The sequence below is a fragment of the Vicugna pacos genome, unplaced genomic scaffold, assembly GCF_048564905.1.
Source record: "Vicugna pacos unplaced genomic scaffold, VicPac4 scaffold_20, whole genome shotgun sequence".
Taxonomy (NCBI): domain Eukaryota; kingdom Metazoa; phylum Chordata; class Mammalia; order Artiodactyla; family Camelidae; genus Vicugna; species Vicugna pacos.
The window spans coordinates 96,291,620-96,313,574 of NW_027328741.1; the positions used below are offsets into that span (position 1 = coordinate 96,291,620).

The window sequence follows — 21,955 nt, forward strand, 5'->3', positions numbered from 1 at the left end:
AGCAGAACATCTTTCATCAATGTGTTCGCATCTCTCCTCAATCCGTTCAGCCAGCTTTTCGGCCAGCTTCTCTTCGTATCTCCCCTAAAGTTGACTTCACCAGGACGGGGAAAGTCTGAAAGTACCTCGGAGCCTCTCCAGTAAGCTGAAGACAGGCAGATCTTCCACTGTCTGCCCTTTCAGGTTCTGGAAACTGACCCGTGAACTCAGGTCTTTGGGCAGCAGCAGTATCTCGAACTGACACAGCTTCCCGGACCAAAGACCTAAGCCAAGCTCCACAGAGGGCGGCAGCCCCTCCATCGCACTGATCCACCCACAGAACTCTGCCCGGTTACCTAGGATCCACCAGCCACAACAAGCCTCGCGGTACACACCAACATTCCACCTGGAATCCAACCGCTAACTGCCATCCCCAATGGCTGCTGCATCTTGTCAGTGTTGGGGGAGGGGCTGCATCCGACGAGAGGTTCCTAAGGTAAATGTGATTCTACCCACTAGCGTCCCATGGGCCTTTGTTCTTCCCTCTTTCCTTTTGTTCAGATCTGTATGCACTGTAGCAACGGAGGGAAGTGTGTCCATTTTCAGTTGAATGTTTCACACGTCTTTAAACTTTCTAACAGTTCACAGTACACAGAGACCCACTAAGGGAAACTATTGTTCCTGTAATATGGGCACACCCGCAATACATAGCCGTCGGTTGATTTCTGCTGAAACACCCGCATTCACGGGACATCTATCCATTTGTTTCAAGGGGGCTGAAATTTCTAGGAATGATACAATCCCCAATGTGCACTTTACTGCCTGTCTCTTTTGATCTTAGTACACTTTTGCGGAGCTACTTTTCCTTGTTATAAGCTTGTGCCATTTCTTCTCGACGTAGTGTAGAATATGGCATTCATTCATCCTGTTGGAAGACTTGCAAGTCTATATCACGGACTAGGAATCCATTGGATTCCAAATCGGCATTTGGGTTAGGTCACGATATGCTCATATGAATCAATATTTACGAATATAAATGCACGCCTCTGATTTCCGAATACAGGTGTGCTGAGTACATTCAAGCCGCGATACTGGGTCGATGCGTACTGAATGATCCTTGACATCACCTTGAGTAATTTCTTTTGAATATTCATGTTACCCTACCCTTTTTGTGTTGTTTGTTTGTTTGATTCTTTCTTGGTCTGCTTCTCGTTTGCTTTGCAAACACGTCAGGCCATGCATCTCTCCGTTTGCTTCCAACAGAGAGTCATATAAGCTGACTCCCTTAAGAGAGTGCTTCCAATCCCCTATGATTTCCTGCTTCCCTCTCCCATCTTTAGGGTTTTGATGTCCTCCTTGCCTTCTTCTTGTTTCTTCTTTTCCACTCATGCTCTTCTTGCATTTCCAATAAGGGTTTTCTTCTTTCCATTTCATCTTGCTGCTTATCCCTTCAGGGGAGAATTCTCAACCTTTCTTTTAGGATAAGTTTCGAACTGCTGAATTCTTTTAAGATTTGCAGGTCTGTGGCATTCTCTAGCTCTGCTGTTATTAGAAATGGTGGTCATGTGGCATAGGCTACCCTAGATGGCAGCATTTTGCCATTCAAGCTATGGTCTATGTCCTGGCACTCCTCCCTGTCCTGCAATATTGCTGCTGAGATAGCAGCTGAAACCCCTCTGGAGGTTCTCTTGTGACTATGTTGCTTTCCTCCAGGCGCATTTTAAATCACTGGGATGCTCATGAACTTTGTTGATTTGGATCATACAGCTGCTGCTAAGTCTATTGGGATTCCACCTCTTTTGGACGCTGTGTACTTCCTGAATTCGCCTAGATGATTCTATCTTGGCTTTCAGCAAGTTTCAGTCTGATTTTTCTACACATAACTTTTCAAACATTGTTTGTTTCTTTATCTCTTGCTTTTCCATCTGGGACTCTTTCGAATTTTAGTCTTTCATGCCTTGTCTTCAACCAGGATTCAACAGCAATGTTTTCATTGGTTTGCACTTGCTTTCCTATGTGTGCTTCTGACCGAGGGATTTCTGTTCCCCTGTCTTCAAAGTCATTCACGCGTCCCTCTGCAATATCTCGTCTGCTTAGGACGGAATGTTAGCCCTGATATTTTCTCATCCACTGAGTTTTCTGATATTATTTGGCTCGTCTTTAGGCTTTCTCTTCCCCTTTTCTGGTATTCTGCCTTTTGTGATTCTGAGACACTGTTGTTCTTCAGTGTTTCCCTCACCTCCATTTTCAATACTTGCTCTGGAGAGCGTTTTGCAGTCTAGTTGTCTGAAAGCTTATCTTTAGGGCCTTCAATCTCTTTGGAACTGAAAATGGTACTTCCTTTTCCTTTTACTGTATTTCTTCATCTCTACTGGTCAGGTAATTTCAGGTATCTAATGTAGACTTCTAGGGCTTGGTTAAGTGAAAACTTTAGACACTTGGCTCTACACAATTGCATGGGATTTCTGTGAGGACAAATTTTCCTAGACATTGATGCCATGTCCTGTTCCTGTGTGTGTTGTCTGGTCTATCTCCAATTGCTGGTGTTGCCTTTGTTGTGATGAACCCCCCATACTATTTCGATTAGGATAACCTCATTTTGATTACGCTTATCTCACAAATCTGAAAGAGCACAGGACACTTCCTCTGGTGGAAATGGAGCTTCTAAAGGTTCTCAGCTCTGCATTCTACTCTCTGTTATTTTGGAGTGTTTCCAGAAGAGCAGAGTGTGAGTGCGCTTGTGCTTTGTAGTGCCACGGGAATGTCCCACTGAAACCAGTTCTTCCAAGAGCTTCTCTGTCTACAGAAACACCAGTGGAAGCATATCTATGGATGTCACACATCAGGGCCTGCTGGAATGATCCCGCAGCCCGAACTTGGTGTCCTCGCTGCCGAACCGTGCCGGTGCCATCCAAAATGTAGCATCCGCTTTTGAGAGATAAACTGAAGGAAATCCTTCCTCTTCTCACGCTGTGGTCTTGGACCACACTTCCTTGTCCTCTCATCCTTGTGGCACGGGTGCACGAAGCCAACCACAGAGCTGTTGCACATCCGGTGCCTCAAACCAAACCATAATCACAGCCCAGGTTATGAATGTAGCAGATCCTAAGGCTTTTCATTCTGAATTCAAACCCAAGGCCCCCTGGATCCCTCAGACCCGATGCACAATATCTCTGATTCAGCCCCACACATGCACTATTGGCAAAATGCCAAATTGGTCTCTGGTCCTGCAGATGCACTGGGTGTGGCCATGGGACATATCGATAATTTCAACTGCGCGCGCCAGGGTGGTTGCTTGCTCATTGGGGTCCCAGGTCGGTTTGCTCTCTAGATAGGACCCACCACATCCCACAACGCACTCCGGATCCCTGAGACTCAGCGTGTGCCACCATCCGTAGCCCTATCCCTCCCTGAACGCTGCCTCTGCTACCTCAAATTTGGCAGCTCAGAGCTTGGTCTCAGAATCAACTGTGGGGATATTTTGCACTGGATTCTTTGAGATCTGTCAGCCAAGCATCTGCTGTGCACTCTTCTAACACTCAGCACATCACCTTCAATCCCATGTCTCCTGTCCGCTTGAGAGTGTGCGTCCAAGTTAAAGAGAGTTTCACCTTTACTGCTCCATCAACAGGGCTCAGACCATGCACTGGTATCCATTCCCTGCTTTTCCTTCTCCTGCTTCCAGGTGTTCTGAGGCCTCATCCTGTCTTTGGAAGTAACAGACCTCTCTTCGGCAAGTGTCCTGTGCCAAGGGCTGGGTGAGTGGATGTTTCCATTGCTGTGTTCATGGGAGCGAGTGAGCGCAGGTTGCACTGCTTCTCTGTCAACTGGGCATCGATGAATCAACACTTTCCAGATACATTTCACAGAAATGTGATTTCTTTTTATCTCTTTGTTTCTATACAGCCGTGGTGGGAGGGATTGTCCGAAGACTCCAGTTTTGACATTGTGTTGATATCTCATTTGCAGTCTTTAAAAATTTAATAGAATTGATATAAATGTTTTGGGAGTTATACGAAAATGAAGTTAGTTTCTGAAACATACTAAATCGACCTAGAAGCCAGACTTGTCAATTTCGGTAACATTTTGTCAGCTCTAAGGAAAACATAGACAGATAGAATGCAAACTAGCAGTCCGAACTGTTAAAGGGGTCATGTCAGCTCTTTACTGTTGAAGCCTCCGAAACCAACAGGAACCATGAAATAACTAATGGAAACATGAAATAACCCCCAAGCTTGGATTCCCTTGTGCATGTGGTGCCCTTTACTCCCGATGACACCTACTGGTCAATGTTGGCATTTCAAGGTGTAACATCCCTCTCAAGGAAAATACAAGAGGAAACGAACTAAATATATACATTTAGCTTTGAATCCAAAGAACCTAGAGGCATTATAGCTATGAGAACCCTGCTGCAGCTATGCTAGGCTACTGAGAACCAGGTGTTCTTCTATCAGTGATGAGAACGCTTAATCATCCGATCATGTTGGGTAAAGCACTTGAATGCAACCAAGTCTGCACCGCATGATATAGTGCCCCCGGGGGCTTGACTCAAGTGAAAGACGATCCACATAAGCTGTGTCTTTAATATAATTGGCGAGTTTTACAGTACAGTTCACTTTCTGACTTGTACTATTTACCTATACTGTCTGGAAAAACTGAGGCCTTATACACATTCAAGTTCAGTCAAAGATTCCCCTCACTTACCACACTCCCTTCACCCCAGGGAAGACATAAACACAACATTTGCTGAATCTAGCGGAAGGACATCGTTTCTAGGTGTGAGCTAAGTATTCAATTCCCATCTAGTTCAGCTGAGACTATTTGACCTTTAAAGAGTTCAGTGTTTTTCACAGAGTGTGAAGCGGGAGGAAATCTGATTCTTGGAGGGGCGTGCTCCTCTCATAACGGCTTCATTGCAGCTCAGGTACTGATCCTTCAAAATGGATGCCTGAGTGGGTGGGAGGGAAGGGCAAGTGCTTGCTAGCTAGGCCCAAACCTGGGAAAAGGTTTACCTGGGCTTGGTGAATTCTGGTCTGAGTCGCTTGGGAAGGCCCATTTTGACGTGTGGATTCTCACGACCAAGAACAGGAGCGTTTTGATCATCTCTGCCATCTCTTCTCTTACCGACGTCAGGGACCTTGGACCCGTTATTGGAGAAGAGAACTGAGGAACTTCCTCAATTCACGTTGGCACTCCATATGTTTCTGCCTGTATCAGTGAGTTTCAATATGTCTCATGAATGTCTTTTGAGCCTGGTATCCTCTACAGCTGTCTCCACGCCAGTATTCTCCATTGTAGCAGAACATCTCTCATCCATGTGTTCGCATCTCTCCTCAATCCGTGCAGCCAGCTTATCGGCCAGCTTCTCTTCGTGACTCCCCTAAAGTCGACTTCACCAGGACTGGGCAAGTCTGAAAGTACCTCGGAGCCTGACCAGTAAGCTGATGACAGGCAGATCTTCCACTGTCTGCCCTTTCAGGTTCTGGAAACTGACCTGTGACCTCAGGTCTTTGGGCAGCAGCAGTATCTCGAACTTACACAGCTTCCCGGACCAAACACCTAAGCCAAGCTCCACAGAGGGCGGCAGCCCCTCCATCACACTGATCCACCCACAGAACTCTGCCCGGTTACCTAGGATCCACCAGCCACAACAAGCCTCGCGGTAAACACCAACATTCCACCTGGAATCCAACCGCTAACTGCCATCCCCAATGGCTGCTGCATCTTGTCAGTGTTGGGGGAGGGGCTGCATCCGACGAGAGGTTCCTAAGGTAAATGTGATTCTACCCACTAGCGTCCCATGGGCCTTTCTTCTTCCCTCTTTCCTTTTGTTCAGAGCTCTATGCACCGTACCAATGGAGGGAAGTGTGTCCCTTTTCAGTTGATGGTTTCACACGTCTTTAAACTTTCTAACAGTTCACAGTACACAGGGACCCACTAAAGGAGACTTATGTTCCTATAAGATCCGTACACCCGGAATACATATGCGTCGCCTGATTTCTGCTGAAACACCCACACTCTCAGGACATGGATCCATTGGATTCATGGGGGCTGAAATTCCAAGAAATGAAACCAACCCCAATGTGCACTTTGCTGTCGGTCTCTTTTGCACTTAGTACACTTTGGCAGAGCTACTTGCCTTTGTTATAGGCTTCTTACATTTCTTCTCTACGTAGCCTAGAATAGGGCATTCCTTCATCCTGTTGGAAGACATACAAGTCTACATCACGGACTAGGAAACCATTTGATTCCAAATCGGCATTAGTGTTAGGTCACGATATGCTCTTATGAATCAAAATTTACGAATATGAATGCACGCTTCTGATTTCCGAATACAAGTGTGCTGAGTACATGCAAGCCACGATACTGGGTCGATGCGTTCTGAATGACCCTTGACCTCACCTTGAGTATTTTCTTTTGAATAATCATGGTTCCCTTTGTATATGTCAGCCAACCATACCATTTTGGTGCTTGTTTGTTGGTTTGATTCTTTGTTGGTCTTCTTCTCGCTTGTTTTGCAAACACGTCAGGCCATGCATCTCTCCTTTCGCTTCAAACAGAGTCAAATAAGCTGATTCACTTAAGAGAGTGCTTCCAATCACCTATGGTTTCCTGCTTCCCTCTCCCATCTTTAGGGTTTTGATGTCCTCCTTAAGTTCTTCTTCTTTCTTCTCTGCCACACATGCTCTTCTTGCATTTCCAATAATGGTTTCTTCTTTCCATTCCATCTTGCTGCTTTTCTATTCAGGGGAGTTTTCTCAACCTTTCTTTTAGAAAAACTTTTGAACTGCTGAATTCTTTTAAGATTTGCCGGTCTGTAGAATTCTCTAGCTCTGCCGTTATTTGAAATGGTGTTCATGTGGCATAGGCTACCCTAGGTGGCAGCATTTGGCCATTCAGGATATGGTCTGTGTCCTGGCACTCCTCCCTGTCCTGCAATATTGCTGCCGAGATATCAGCTGAAACCCCTCTGGAGGTTTCCTTGTGACTATGTTGTTTCCTCCAGGTGCATTTTAAATCACTCGGATATTCGTGAACTTTGTTGATTTGAATCATACAGCTGCTGGTAGGTCTATTGGGATTCCACCTCCTTCGGATGCTGTGTAATTCCTGAATTCGCATAGATGATTCTTTCTTGGCTTTCAGCAAGTTTCAGTCTGATTTTTCTACAGATAAATTTTCAGACACTTTTTGTTTCTTTATCCCTTGCTTTTCCATCTGGGACTCATGATTTCTATTCTTTCATGCCCTGTCTTAACCCAGGGTTCAACTGCAATGTTTTCATTTGTTTGCACTTGCTTTCCTATGTCTGCTTCTGACCGAGGTTTTTCTCTTCCCCTGTCTTCACAGTCATTCACGCGTCCCTCTGCATTATCTAGTCTGCTAAGGACTGAATTTTAGCCCTGATATTATGACAACCATTGAGTTTCCTGATAATTTTGGCTCGTGTTGAGACTTTCTCTTCCCCTTTTCTGGTATTCTGCCTTTTGTGATTCTGAGACACTGGTGTTCTTCAGTGTTTTCCTGACCTTCATTTTCAACACTTGTTCTGGATAGCGTTTTGCAGACTAGTTGTTTGAAAGCTTATCTTTTGCGCCTTCAATATCTTTGGAACTGAAAATGGTACTTCCTGTTTCTTTTACTGTTCTTCTTCATCTCTACTGGTCAGGTAATATCAGGTATCTAATGTAGACTTCTAGGGCTTTGTTAATTGAAAAATTTAGACTCTTGTCTCTACGCAATTCCATGGGATTTCTGTGAGGACAATTTCTCCTAGGCATTGATGCCATAACCTGTACCTGTGTGTGTTGTTTGGTATATCTCCAATTGCTGGTGTTGCATTAGTTGTGATGAACAACCCATTCTACTTCGATTAGCATAACTTCATTTTGATTATACTTATCTCACACTTCTGAAAGTGCACAGGACACTTCCTCTTGTGGAAATGAAGCTTCTAAAAGTTCTCAGCTCTGCATTCTTCTCTATGTCATTTTGGAGTGTTTCCAAAACAGCAAACTGAGAGTGCTCTTCTGCTTTTTATTGCCACGGGAATGTCCCAATGAAATGAGTTCTTTCCAGAGCTTCTCTGTCTACAGAAACACCAGTGGAAGCATATCTATGGATGTCACATATCAGGGCCTGCTGGAATGATCCCGCAGACCTTCCTTGTTGTCCTAGGTGCCGTACAGTGCCGGTGCCATCCAAAATGTAGCATCCGCTTTTGGGAGATAGTGCTGAAGGGAATGCTTCCTCTTCTCGCGCTGTGGACTTGGACCACTCTTCCTTGTCCTCTCATCCTTGTGGCACGGGTGCACGAAGGCAACCACAGAGTTGTTGCGCATCCTGTGACTCAAACCAAATCATAATCCCAGCCCAGGTTATGAATGTAGCATATCCTAAGGCTTTTCATTCTGATTTCAAATTCAAGGCCCCCTGGATCCCTCAGACCAGATGCACGATATCTCTGATTCAGCCCCACACGTGCTCTATTGGCAAAATTCCCAATTGGTCCCTGGTCCTGCAGATGTACTGGGTGTGGCCATGGGACATATCGGTAATCGCAACCGCGCGACCAGTGTGGTTGATTTATTATTGGTACACAGTTCGGTTTGCTCTCTTGATTCGACCCACCACATCCCACAACGCACTCCAGATCCCTGAGACTCAGCGTGTGCCATCATCCGTAGCTCTATGCCTCACTGACCGTTGCCTCTGCTACCTCAAATTTGGCAGCTGGGATCTTGGTCTCAGAATTAACTGTGGGGATATTTTGCGCTGGTTTCTTTGAGTTCTCTCAGCCAAGCATCTGCTGTGCACTCTTGTAAATCTCAGCACATCACCTTCAAACCCATGTCTCCTGTCCGCTTGAGAGTGTGCGTCCAAGTTAAACAGAGTTTCACCCTTGTTGCTCCATCACCAGGGGTCCGAACCTGCACTGGTTTCCATTCCCTGCTTTGCATTCTCCTGCTTCCAGGTGTCCTGAGGCCTCATCCTGTCTTTGGGAGTAACAGACCTCTCTTCGGCCAGTGTCCTATGCTAAGGGCTGGGTGAGTGGATGTTTCCATTGCTCTGTACATGGGAGCGAGTGAGTGCAGGTTGCACTTCTTCTCTGCCAACTGGGCATCGATGAATCAACACTATCCAGATACATTTCACAGAAATGTGATATTTGCTTAGCTCTTGGTTTCTATACAGCCGTGGTGGGAGGGATTGTCCGAAGACAACTCTTTTGACATTGTGTTGATATCCCATTTGCAGTCTTTAAGAAGTTTAACAGAACTCATTTACATGTTTTGGGAGTTATACGAAAATGGAGTTATTTTTTGAAACACACTCAATCGACCTAGAAGCCAGACTTGTCAATTTTGGTAACATTGTGTCAGCTCGACGGAAAAGCTAGACAGATAGAATGCAAACTAGCAGTCCAAACTGTTCAAGGGGTCATGTCAGCTCTTTAAGGTTGAAGCCTCCGAAACCAACAGGAACCATGAAATAACTTTTGGAAACATGGAATAACCCCCAACCTTGGATACACTTGTGCATGTGGTGCCCTGTATCCCAATGACACCTACTGGCCAATGTTGGCATTTCAAGGGGTAACATCCCTCTCTAGGAAAATACAAGAGGAAACAAACCAAATATATACATTTAGGTTTGAATCCAAAAGCACCTAGAGGCATTCTAGCTAGGAGAATCCTGCTGCAGTTATGCTAGTCTATTGAGAACCAGGTGTTTTTCTATCAGTGTTGAGAACGCTTAATCATCCGATCCTGTAGTTTAAAGCCATTTAACGCAACCAAGTCTGCACCCCCATGATATAGTGCCCCCGGGGGCTTGACTCAAGTGAAAGACGATCCACATAAGCTGTGTCTTTAATGTCATTGGCGACTTTTACAGTTCAGTTCACTTTCTGACTTGTACTATTTACCTTCACTGTCTTGAAAAACTGAAGCCTAATACAGATTCATGTTCAGTCAAAGATTCCCCTCACTTACCACACGCCCTTCACCCCAGGGAAGACATAAACACAACATTTGCTGAATCTAGCGGAAGGACATCGTTTCTAGGTGTGAGCTAAGTATTCAATTTTATCTATTTCAGCCGAGACTATTTGACCTTTAAGGTGTTCACTGTTGTTCACAGAGAGTGAAGCTGGAGGAACTCTGATTCTAGGAGGGGCTTGCTCTTCTCGTAATGGCTTCATTGCAGCTCAGGTACTGATCCTTCAAAATGGATGCCTGAGTGGAGGGGAGGCAAGGGCAAGTGCTCACTAGCTAGGCCCAAACCTGGGAAAAGGCTTACCTGGGCTTGTTGAATTTTGGTCTGAATGGCTTGGGAATGCCCCTTGGGACGTGTGGATTCTCACGACCTCTTCCAAGAACAGGAGCGTTTTGATCATCTCTGCCATTTCTTCTCCTTCAGACGTCAGGGACCTTGGACCCGTTATTGGAGAAGAGAATTGAGGAACTTCCTCAAGTCCACGTTGGCACTCCGTATGTTTCTGCCTGTATCAGTGAGTTTCAATATGTCTCATGAATGTCTTTTGAGCCTGGTATCCTCTACAGCTGTCTCCACGCCAGTATTCTCCATTGTAGCAGAACATCTCTCATCCATGTGTTCGCATCTCTCCTCAATCCGTGCAGCCAGCTTATCGGCCAGCTTCTCTTCGTGTCTCCCCTAAAGTCGACTTCACCAGGACTGGGCAAGTCTGAAAGTACCTCGGAGCCTGACCAGTAAGCTGATGACAGGCAGATCTTCCACTGTCTGCCCTTTCAGGTTCTGGAAACTGACCTGTGACCTCAGGTCTTTGGGCAGCAGCAGTATCTCGAACTTACACAGCTTCCCGGACCAAACACCTAAGCCAAGCTCCACAGAGGGCGGCAGCCCCTCCATCACACTGATCCACCCACAGAACTCTGCCCGGTTACCTAGGATCCACCAGCCACAACAAGCCTCGCGGTAAACACCAACATTCCACCTGGAATCCAACCGCTAACTGCCATCCCCAATGGCTGCTGCATCTTGTCAGTGTTGGGGGAGGGGCTGCATCCGACGAGAGGTTCCTAAGGTAAATGTGATTCTACCCACTAGCGTCCCATGGGCCTTTCTTCTTCCCTCTTTCCTTTTGTTCAGAGCTCTATGCACCGTACCAATGGAGGGAAGTGTGTCCCTTTTCAGTTGATGGTTTCACACGTCTTTAAACTTTCTAACAGTTCACAGTACACAGGGACCCACTAAAGGAGACTTATGTTCCTATAAGATCCGTACACCCGGAATACATATGCGTCGCCTGATTTCTGCTGAAACACCCACACTCTCAGGACATGGATCCATTGGATTCATGGGGGCTGAAATTCCAAGAAATGAAACCAACCCCAATGTGCACTTTGCTGTCGGTCTCTTTTGCACTTAGTACACTTTGGCAGAGCTACTTGCCTTTGTTATCGGCTTCTTACATTTCTTCTCTACGTAGCCTAGAATATGGCATTCCTTCATCCTGTTGGAAGACATACAAGTCTACATCACGGACTAGGAAACCATTTGATTCCAAATCGGCATTAGTGTTAGGTCACGATATGCTCTTATGAATCAAAATTTACGAATATGAATGCACGCTTCTGATTTCCGAATACAAGTGTGCTGAGTACATGCAAGCCACGATACTGGGTCGATGCGTTCTGAATGACCCTTGACCTCACCTTGAGTATTTTCTTTTGAATAATCATGGTTCCCTTTGTATATGTCAGCCAACCATACCATTTTGGTGCTTGTTTGTTGGTTTGATTCTTTGTTGGTCTTCTTCTCGCTTGTTTTGCAAACACGTCAGGCCATGCATCTCTCCTTTCGCTTCAAACAGAGTCAAATATGCTGATTCACTTAAGAGAGTGCTTCCAATCACCTATGATTTCCTGCTTCCCTCTCCCATCTTTAGGGTTTTGATGTCCTCCTTAAGTTCTTCTTCTTTCTTCTCTGCCACACATGCTCTTCTTGCATTTCCAATAATGGTTTCTTCTTTCCATTCCATCTTGCTGCTTTTCTATTCAGGGGAGTTTTCTCAACCTTTCTTTTAGAAAAACTTTTGAACTGCTGAATTCTTTTAAGATTTGCCGGTCTGTAGAATTCTCTAGCTCTGCCGTTATTTGAAATGGTGTTCATGTGGCATAGGCTACCCTAGGTGGCAGCATTTGGCCATTCAGGATATGGTCTGTGTCCTGGCACTCCTCCCTGTCCTGCAATATTGCTGCCGAGATATCAGCTGAAACCCCTCTGGAGGTTTCCTTGTGACTATGTTGTTTCCTCCAGGTGCATTTTAAATCACTCGGATATTCGTGAACTTTGTTGATTTGAATCATACAGCTGCTGGTAGGTCTATTGGGATTCCACCTCCTTCGGATGCTGTGTAATTCCTGAATTCGCATAGATGATTCTTTCTTGGCTTTCAGCAAGTTTCAGTCTGATTTTTCTACAGATAAATTTTCAGACACTTTTTGTTTCTTTATCCCTTGCTTTTCCATCTGGGACTCATGATTTCTATTTTTTCATGCCCTGTCTTAACCCAGGGTTCAACTGCAATGTTTTCATTTGTTTGCACTTGCTTTCCTATGTCTGCTTCTGACCGAGGTTTTTCTCTTCCCCTGTCTTCACAGTCATTCACGCGTCCCTCTGCATTATCTAGTCTGCTAAAGACTGAATTTTAGCCCTGATATTATGACAACCATTGAGTTTCCTGATAATTTTGGCTCGTGTTGAGACTTTCTCTTCCCCTTTTCTGGTATTCTGCCTTTTGTGATTCTGAGACACTGGTGTTCTTCAGTGTTTTCCTGACCTTCATTTTCAACACTTGTTCTGGATAGCGTTTTGCAGACTAGTTGTTTGAAAGCTTATCTTTTGCGCCTTCAATATCTTTGGAACTGAAAATGGTATTTCCTGTTTCTTTTACTGTTCTTCTTCATCTCTACTGGTCAGGTAATATCAGGTATCTAATGTAGACTTCTAGGGCTTTGTTAATTGAAAAATTTAGACTCTTGTCTCTACGCAATTCCATGGGATTTCTGTGAGGACAATTTCTCCTAGGCATTGATGCCATAACCTGTACCTGTGTGTGTTGTTTGGTATATCTCCAATTGCTGGTGTTGCATTAGTTGTGATGAACAACCCATTCTACTTCGATTAGCATAACTTCATTTTGATTATACTTATCTCACACTTCTGAAAGTGCACAGGACACTTCCTCTTGTGGAAATGAAGCTTCTAAAAGTTCTCAGCTCTGCATTCTTCTCTATGTCATTTTGGAGTGTTTCCAAAACAGCAAACTGAGAGTGCTCTTCTGCTTTTTATTACCACGGGAATGTCCCAATGAAATGAGTTCTTTCCAGAGCTTCTCTGTCTACAGAAACACCAGTGGAAGCATATCTATGGATGTCACATATCAGGGCCTGCTGGAATGATCCCGCAGACCTTCCTTGTTGTCCTAGGTGCCGTACAGTGCCGGTGCCATCCAAAATGTAGCATCCGCTTTTGGGAGATAGTGCTGAAGGGAATGCTTCCTCTTCTCGCGCTGTGGACTTGGACCACTCTTCCTTGTCCTCTCATCCTTGTGGCACGGGTGCACGAAGGCAACCACAGAGTTGTTGCGCATCCTGTGACTCAAACCAAATCATAATCCCAGCCCAGGTTATGAATGTAGCATATCCTAAGGCTTTTCATTCTGATTTCAAATTCAAGGCCCCCTGGATCCCTCAGACCAGATGCACGATATCTCTGATTCAGCCCCACACGTGCTCTATTGGCAAAATTCCCAATTGGTCCCTGGTCCTGCAGATGTACTGGGTGTGGCCATGGGACATATCGGTAATCGCAACCGCGCGACCAGTGTGGTTGATTTATTATTGGTACACAGTTCGGTTTGCTCTCTTGATTCGACCCACCACATCCCACAACGCACTCCAGATCCCTGAGACTCAGCGTGTGCCATCATCCGTAGCTCTATGCCTCACTGACCGTTGCCTCTGCTACCTCAAATTTGGCAGCTGGGATCTTGGTCTCAGAATTAACTGTGGGGATATTTTGCGCTGGTTTCTTTGAGTTCTCTCAGCCAAGCATCTGCTGTGCACTCTTGTAAATCTCAGCACATCACCTTCAAACCCATGTCTCCTGTCCGCTTGAGAGTGTGCGTCCAAGTTAAACAGAGTTTCACCCTTGTTGCTCCATCACCAGGGGTCCGAACCTGCACTGGTTTCCATTCCCTGCTTTGCATTCTCCTGCTTCCAGGTGTCCTGAGGCCTCATCCTGTCTTTGGGAGTAACAGACCTCTCTTCGGCCAGTGTCCTATGCTAAGGGCTGGGTGAGTGGATGTTTCCATTGCTCTGTACATGGGAGCGAGTGAGTGCAGGTTGCACTTCTTCTCTGCCAACTGGGCATCGATGAATCAACACTATCCAGATACATTTCACAGAAATGTGATATTTGCTTAGCTCTTGGTTTCTATACAGCCGTGTTGGGAGGGATTGTCCTAAGACAACTATTTTGACATTGTGTTGATATCCCATTTGCAGTCTTTAAGTAGTTTAACAGAACTCATTTACATGTTTTGGGAGTTATACGAAAATGGAGTTATTTTTTGAAACACACTCAATCGACCTAGAAGCCAGACTTGTCAATTTTGGTAACATTGTGTCAGCTCGACGGAAAAGCTAGACAGATAGAATGCAAACTAACAGTCCAAACTGTTCAAGGGGTCATGTCAGCTCTTTAAGGTTGAAGCCTCCGAAACCAACAGGAACCATGAAATAACTTTTGGAAACATGGAATAACCCCCAACCTTGGATACACTTGTGCATGTGGTGCCCTGTATCCCAATGACACCTACTGGCCAATGTTGGCATTTCAAGGGGTAACATCCCTCTCTAGGAAAATACAAGAGGAAACAAACCAAATATATACATTTAGGTTTGAATCCAAAAGCACCTAGAGGCATTCTAGCTAGGAGAATCCTGCTGCAGTTATGCTAGTCTATTGAGAACCAGGTGTTTTTCTATCAGTGTTGAGAACGCTTAATCATCCGATCCTGTAGTTTAAAGCCATTTAACGCAACCAAGTCTGCACCCCCATGATATAGTGCCCCCGGGGGCTTGACTCAAGTGAAAGACGATCCACATAAGCTGTGTCTTTAATGTCATTGGCGACTTTTACAGTTCAGTTCACTTTCTGACTTGTACTATTTACCTTCACTGTCTTGAAAAACTGAAGCCTAATACAGATTCATGTTCAGTCAAAGATTCCCCTCACTTACCACACTCCCTTCACCCCAGGGAAGACAGAAACACAACATTTGCTGAATCTAGCGGAAGGACATCGTTTCTAGGTGTGAGCTAAGTATTCAATTTTATCTATTTCAGCCGAGACTATTTGACCTTTAAGGTGTTCACTGTTGTTCACAGAGAGTGAAGCTGGAGGAACTCTGATTCTAGGAGGGGCTTGCTCTTCTCGTAATGGCTTCATTGCAGCTCAGGTACTGATCCTTCAAAATGGATGCCTGAGTGGAGGGGAGGCAAGGGCAAGTGCTCACTAGCTAGGCCCAAACCTGGGAAAAGGCTTACCTGGGCTTGTTGAATTTTGGTCTGAATGGCTTGGGAATGCCCCTTGGGACGTGTGGATTCTCACGACCTCTTCCAAGAACAGGAGCGTTTTGATCATCTCTGCCATTTCTTCTCCTTCAGACGTCAGGGACCTTGGACCCGTTATTGGAGAAGAGAATTGAGGAACTTCCTCAAGTCCACGTTGGCACTCCGTATGTTTCTGCCTGTATCAGTGAGTTTCAATATGTCTCATGAATGTCTTTTGAGCCTGGTATCCTCTACAGCTGTCTCCACGCCAGTATTCTCCATTGTAGCAGAACATCTCTCATCCATGTGTTCGCATCTCTCCTCAATCCGTGCAGCCAGCTTATCGGCCAGCTTCTCTTCGTGTCTCCCCTAAAGTCGACTTCACCAGGACTGGGCAAGTCTGAAAGTACCTCGGAGCCTGACCAGTAAGCTGATGACAGGCAGATCTTCCACTGTCTGCCCTTTCAGGTTCTGGAAACTGACCTGTGACCTCAGGTCTTTGGGCAGCAGCAGTATCTCGAACTTACACAGCTTCCCGGACCAAACACCTAAGCCAAGCTCCACAGAGGGCGGCAGCCCCTCCATCACACTGATCCACCCACAGAACTCTGCCCGGTTACCTAGGATCCACCAGCCACAACAAGCCTCGCGGTAAACACCAACATTCCACCTGGAATCCAACCGCTAACTGCCATCCCCAATGGCTGCTGCATCTTGTCAGTGTTGGGGGAGGGGCTGCATCCGACGAGAGGTTCCTAAGGTAAATGTGATTCTACCCACTAGCGTCCCATGGGCCTTTCTTCTTCCCTCTTTCCTTTTGTTCAGAGCTCTATGCACCGTACCAATGGAGGGAAGTGTGTCCCTTTTCAGTTGATGGTTTCACACGTCTTTAAACTTTCTAACAGTTCACAGTACACAGGGACCCACTAAAGGAGACTTATGTTCCTATAAGATCCGTACACCCGGAATACATATGCGTCGCCTGATTTCTGCTGAAACACCCACACTCTCAGGACATGGATCCATTGGATTCATGGGGGCTGAAATTCCAAGAAATGAAACCAACCCCAATGTGCACTTTGCTGTCGGTCTCTTTTGCACTTAGTACACTTTGGCAGAGCTACTTGCCTTTGTTATCGGCTTCTTACATTTCTTCTCTACGTAGCCTAGAATATGGCATTCCTTCATCCTGTTGGAAGACATACAAGTCTACATCACGGACTAGGAAACCATTTGATTCCAAATCGGCATTAGTGTTAGGTCACGATATGCTCTTATGAATCAAAATTTACGAATATGAATGCACGCTTCTGATTTCCGAATACAAGTGTGCTGAGTACATGCAAGCCACGATACTGGGTCGATGCGTTCTGAATGACCCTTGACCTCACCTTGAGTATTTTCTTTTGAATAATCATGGTTCCCTTTGTATATGTCAGCCAACCATACCATTTTGGTGCTTGTTTGTTGGTTTGATTCTTTGTTGGTCTTCTTCTCGCTTGTTTTGCAAACACGTCAGGCCATGCATCTCTCCTTTCGCTTCAAACAGAGTCAAATATGCTGATTCACTTAAGAGAGTGCTTCCAATCACCTATGATTTCCTGCTTCCCTCTCCCATCTTTAGGGTTTTGATGTCCTCCTTAAGTTCTTCTTCTTTCTTCTCTGCCACACATGCTCTTCTTGCATTTCCAATAATGGTTTCTTCTTTCCATTCCATCTTGCTGCTTTTCTATTCAGGGGAGTTTTCTCAACCTTTCTTTTAGAAAAACTTTTGAACTGCTGAATTCTTTTAAGATTTGCCGGTCTGTAGAATTCTCTAGCTCTGCCGTTATTTGAAATGGTGTTCATGTGGCATAGGCTACCCTAGGTGGCAGCATTTGGCCATTCAGGATATGGTCTGTGTCCTGGCACTCCTCCCTGTCCTGCAATATTGCTGCCGAGATATCAGCTGAAACCCCTCTGGAGGTTTCCTTGTGACTATGTTGTTTCCTCCAGGTGCATTTTAAATCACTCGGATATTCGTGAACTTTGTTGATTTGAATCATACAGCTGCTGGTAGGTCTATTGGGATTCCACCTCCTTCGGATGCTGTGTAATTCCTGAATTCGCATAGATGATTCTTTCTTGGCTTTCAGCAAGTTTCAGTCTGATTTTTCTACAGATAAATTTTCAGACACTTTTTGTTTCTTTATCCCTTGCTTTTCCATCTGGGACTCATGATTTCTATTTTTTCATGCCCTGTCTTAACCCAGGGTTCAACTGCAATGTTTTCATTTGTTTGCACTTGCTTTCCTATGTCTGCTTCTGACCGAGGTTTTTCTCTTCCCCTGTCTTCACAGTCATTCACGCGTCCCTCTGCATTATCTAGTCTGCTAAAGACTGAATTTTAGCCCTGATATTATGACAACCATTGAGTTTCCTGATAATTTTGGCTCGTGTTGAGACTTTCTCTTCCCCTTTTCTGGTATTCTGCCTTTTGTGATTCTGAGACACTGGTGTTCTTCAGTGTTTTCCTGACCTTCATTTTCAACACTTGTTCTGGATAGCGTTTTGCAGACTAGTTGTTTGAAAGCTTATCTTTTGCGCCTTCAATATCTTTGGAACTGAAAATGGTATTTCCTGTTTCTTTTACTGTTCTTCTTCATCTCTACTGGTCAGGTAATATCAGGTATCTAATGTAGACTTCTAGGGCTTTGTTAATTGAAAAATTTAGACTCTTGTCTCTACGCAATTCCATGGGATTTCTGTGAGGACAATTTCTCCTAGGCATTGATGCCATAACCTGTACCTGTGTGTGTTGTTTGGTATATCTCCAATTGCTGGTGTTGCATTAGTTGTGATGAACAACCCATTCTACTTCGATTAGCATAACTTCATTTTGATTATACTTATCTCACACTTCTGAAAGTGCACAGGACACTTCCTCTTGTGGAAATGAAGCTTCTAAAAGTTCTCAGCTCTGCATTCTTCTCTATGTCATTTTGGAGTGTTTCCAAAACAGCAAACTGAGAGTGCTCTTCTGCTTTTTATTACCACGGGAATGTCCCAATGAAATGAGTTCTTTCCAGAGCTTCTCTGTCTACAGAAACACCAGTGGAAGCATATCTATGGATGTCACATATCAGGGCCTGCTGGAATGATCCCGCAGACCTTCCTTGTTGTCCTAGGTGCCGTACCGTGCCGGTGCCATCCAAAATGTAGCATCCGCTTTTGGGAGATAGTGCTGAAGGGAATGCTTCCTCTTCTCGTGCTGTGGACTTGGACCACTCTTCCTTGTCCTCTCATCCTTGTGGCACGGGTGCACGAATGCAACCACAGAGTTGTTGCGCATCCTGTGACTCAAACCAAATCATAATCCCAGCCCAGGTTATGAATGTAGCATATCCTAAGGCTTTTCATTCTGATTTCAAATTCAAGGCCCCCTGGATCCCTCAGACCAGATGCACGATATCTCTGATTCAGCCCCACACGTGCTCTATTGGCAAAATTCCCAATTGGTCCCTGGTCCTGCAGATGTACTGGGTGTGGCCATGGGACTTATCGGTAATCGCAACCACGCGACCAGTGTGGTTGATTTTTTATTGGTACACAGTTCGGTTTGCTCTCTTGATTCGACCCACCACATCCCACAACGCACTCCAGATCCCTGAGACTCAGCGTGTGCCATCATCCGTAGCTCTATGCCTCACTGACCGTTGCCTCTGCTACCTCAAATTTGGCAGCTGGGATCTTGGTCTCAGAATTAACTGTGGGGATATTTTGCGCTGGTTTCTTTGAGTTCTCTCAGCCAAGCTTCTGCTGTGCACTCTTGTAAATCTCAGCACATCACCTTCAAACCCATGTCTCCTGTCCGCTTGAGAGTGTGCGTCCAAGTTAAACAGAGTTTCACCCTTGTTGCTCCATCACCAGGAGTCCGAACCTGCACTGGTTTCCATTCCCTGCTTTGCATTCTCCTGCTTCCAGGTGTCCTGAGGCCTCATCCTGTCTTTGGGAGTAACAGACCTCTCTTCGGCCAGTGTCCTATGCTAAGGGCTGGGTGAGTGGATGTTTCCATTGCTCTGTACATGGGAGCGAGTGAGTGCAGGTTGCACTTCTTCTCTGCCAACTGGGCATCGATGAATCAACACTATCCAGATACATTTCACAGAAATGTGATATTTGCTTAGCTCTTGGTTTCTATACAGCCGTGGTGGGAGGGATTGTCCGAAGACAACTCTTTTGACATTGTGTTGATATCCCATTTGCAGTCTTTAAGAAGTTTAACAGAACTCATTTACATGTTTTGGGAGTTATACGAAAATGGAGTTATTTTTTGAAACACACTCAATCGACCTAGAAGCCAGACTTGTCAATTTTGGTAACATTGTGTCAGCTCGACGGAAAAGCTAGACAGATAGAATGCAAACTAGCAGTCCAAACTGTTCAAGGGGTCATGTCAGCTCTTTAAGGTTGAAGCCTCCGAAACCAACAGGAACCATGAAATAACTTTTGGAAACATGGAATAACCCCCAACCTTGGATACACTTGTGCATGTGGTGCCCTGTATCCCAATGACACCTACTGGCCAATGTTGGCATTTCAAGGGGTAACATCCCTCTCTAGGAAAATACAAGAGGAAACAAACCAAATATATACATTTAGGTTTGAATCCAAAAGCACCTAGAGGCATTCTAGCTAGGAGAATCCTGCTGCAGTTATGCTAGTCTATTGAGAACCAGGTGTTTTTCTATCAGTGTTGAGAACGCTTAATCATCCGATCCTGTAGTTTAAAGCCATTTAACGCAACCAAGTCTGCACCCCCATGATATAGTGCCCCCGGGGGCTTGACTCAAGTGAAAGACGATCCACATAAGCTGTGTCTTTAATGTCATTGGCGACTTTTACAGTTCAGTTCACTTTCTGACTTGTACTATTTACCTTCACTGTCTTGAAAAACTGAAGCCTAATACAGATTCATGTTCAGTCAAAGATTCCCCTCACTTACCACACTCCCTTCACCCCAGGGAAGACATAAACACAACATTTGCTGAATCTAGCGGAAGGACATCGTTTCTAGGTGTGAGCTAAGTATTCAATTTTATCTATTTCAGCCGAGACTATTTGACCTTTAAGGTGTTCACTGTTGTTCACAGAGAGTGAAGCTGGAGGAACTCTGATTCTAGGAGGGGCTTGCTCTTCTCATAATGGCTTCATTGCAGCTCAGGTACTGATCCTTCAAAATGGATGCCTGAGTGGAGGGGAGGCAAGGGCAAGTGCTCACTAGCTAGGCCCAAACCTGGGAAAAGGCTTACCTGGGCTTGTTGAATTTTGGTCTGAATGGCTTGGGAATGCCCCTTGGGACGTGTGGATTCTCACGACCTCTTCCAAGAACAGGAGCGTTTTGATCATCTCTGCCATTTCTTCTCCTTCAGACGTCAGGGACCTTGGACCCGTTATTGGAGAAGAGAATTGAGGAACTTCCTCAAGTCCACGTTGGCACTCCGTATGTTTCTGCCTGTATCAGTGAGTTTCAATATGTCTCATGAATGACTTTTGAGCCTGGTATCCTCTACAGCTGTCTCCACGCCAGTATTCTCCATTGTAGCAGAACATCTCTCATCCATGTGTTCGCATCTCTCCTCAATCCGTGCAGCCAGCTTATCGGCCAGCTTCTCTTCGTGTCTCCCCTAAAGTCGACTTCACCAGGACTGGGCAAGTCTGAAAGTACCTCGGAGCCTGACCAGTAAGCTGATGACAGGCAGATCTTCCACTGTCTGCCCTTTCAGGTTCTGGAAACTGACCTGTGACCTCAGGTCTTTGGGCAGCAGCAGTATCTCGAACTTACACAGCTTCCCGGACCAAACACCTAAGCCAAGCTCCACAGAGGGCGGCAGCCCCTCCATCACACTGATCCACCCACAGAACTCTGCCCGGTTACCTAGGATCCAACAGCCACAACAAGCCTCGCGGTAAACACCAACATTCCACCTGGAATCCAACCGCTAACTGCCATCCCCAATGGCTGCTGCATCTTGTCAGTGTTGGGGGAGGGGCTGCATCCGACGAGAGGTTCCTAAGGTAAATGTGATTCTACCCACTAGCGTCCCATGGGCCTTTCTTCTTCCCTCTTTCCTTTTGTTCAGAGCTCTATGCACCGTACCAATGGAGGGAAGTGTGTCCCTTTTCAGTTGATGGTTTCACACGTCTTTAAACTTTCTAACAGTTCACAGTACACAGGGACCCACTAAAGGAGACTTATGTTCCTATAAGATCCGTACACCCGGAATACATATGCGTCGCCTGATTTCTGCTGAAACACTCACACTCTCAGGACATGGATCCATTGGATTCATGGGGGCTGAAATTCCAAGAAATGAAACCAACCCCAATGT

General features: G+C 45.5%; 2 long non-coding RNA genes across 2 annotated transcripts; both read left to right on the forward strand.

Annotated features, from left to right (window-relative positions):
• Window positions 1-8,889: 8,889 nt before the first annotated feature.
• Window positions 8,890-10,495, forward strand: LOC140693810 (uncharacterized). Its single transcript, XR_012069515.1, has 3 exons — window positions 8,890-9,026; window positions 10,123-10,193; window positions 10,402-10,495. It is a non-coding gene; the product is annotated as an uncharacterized lncRNA (long non-coding RNA).
• Window positions 10,496-20,673: 10,178 nt separating this feature from the next.
• On the forward strand, window positions 20,674-21,300 carry LOC140693806 (uncharacterized). Its single transcript, XR_012069511.1, has 3 exons — window positions 20,674-20,787; window positions 20,996-21,086; window positions 21,217-21,300. It is a non-coding gene; the product is annotated as an uncharacterized lncRNA (long non-coding RNA).
• The last annotated feature ends 655 nt before the right edge of the window (window positions 21,301-21,955 follow it).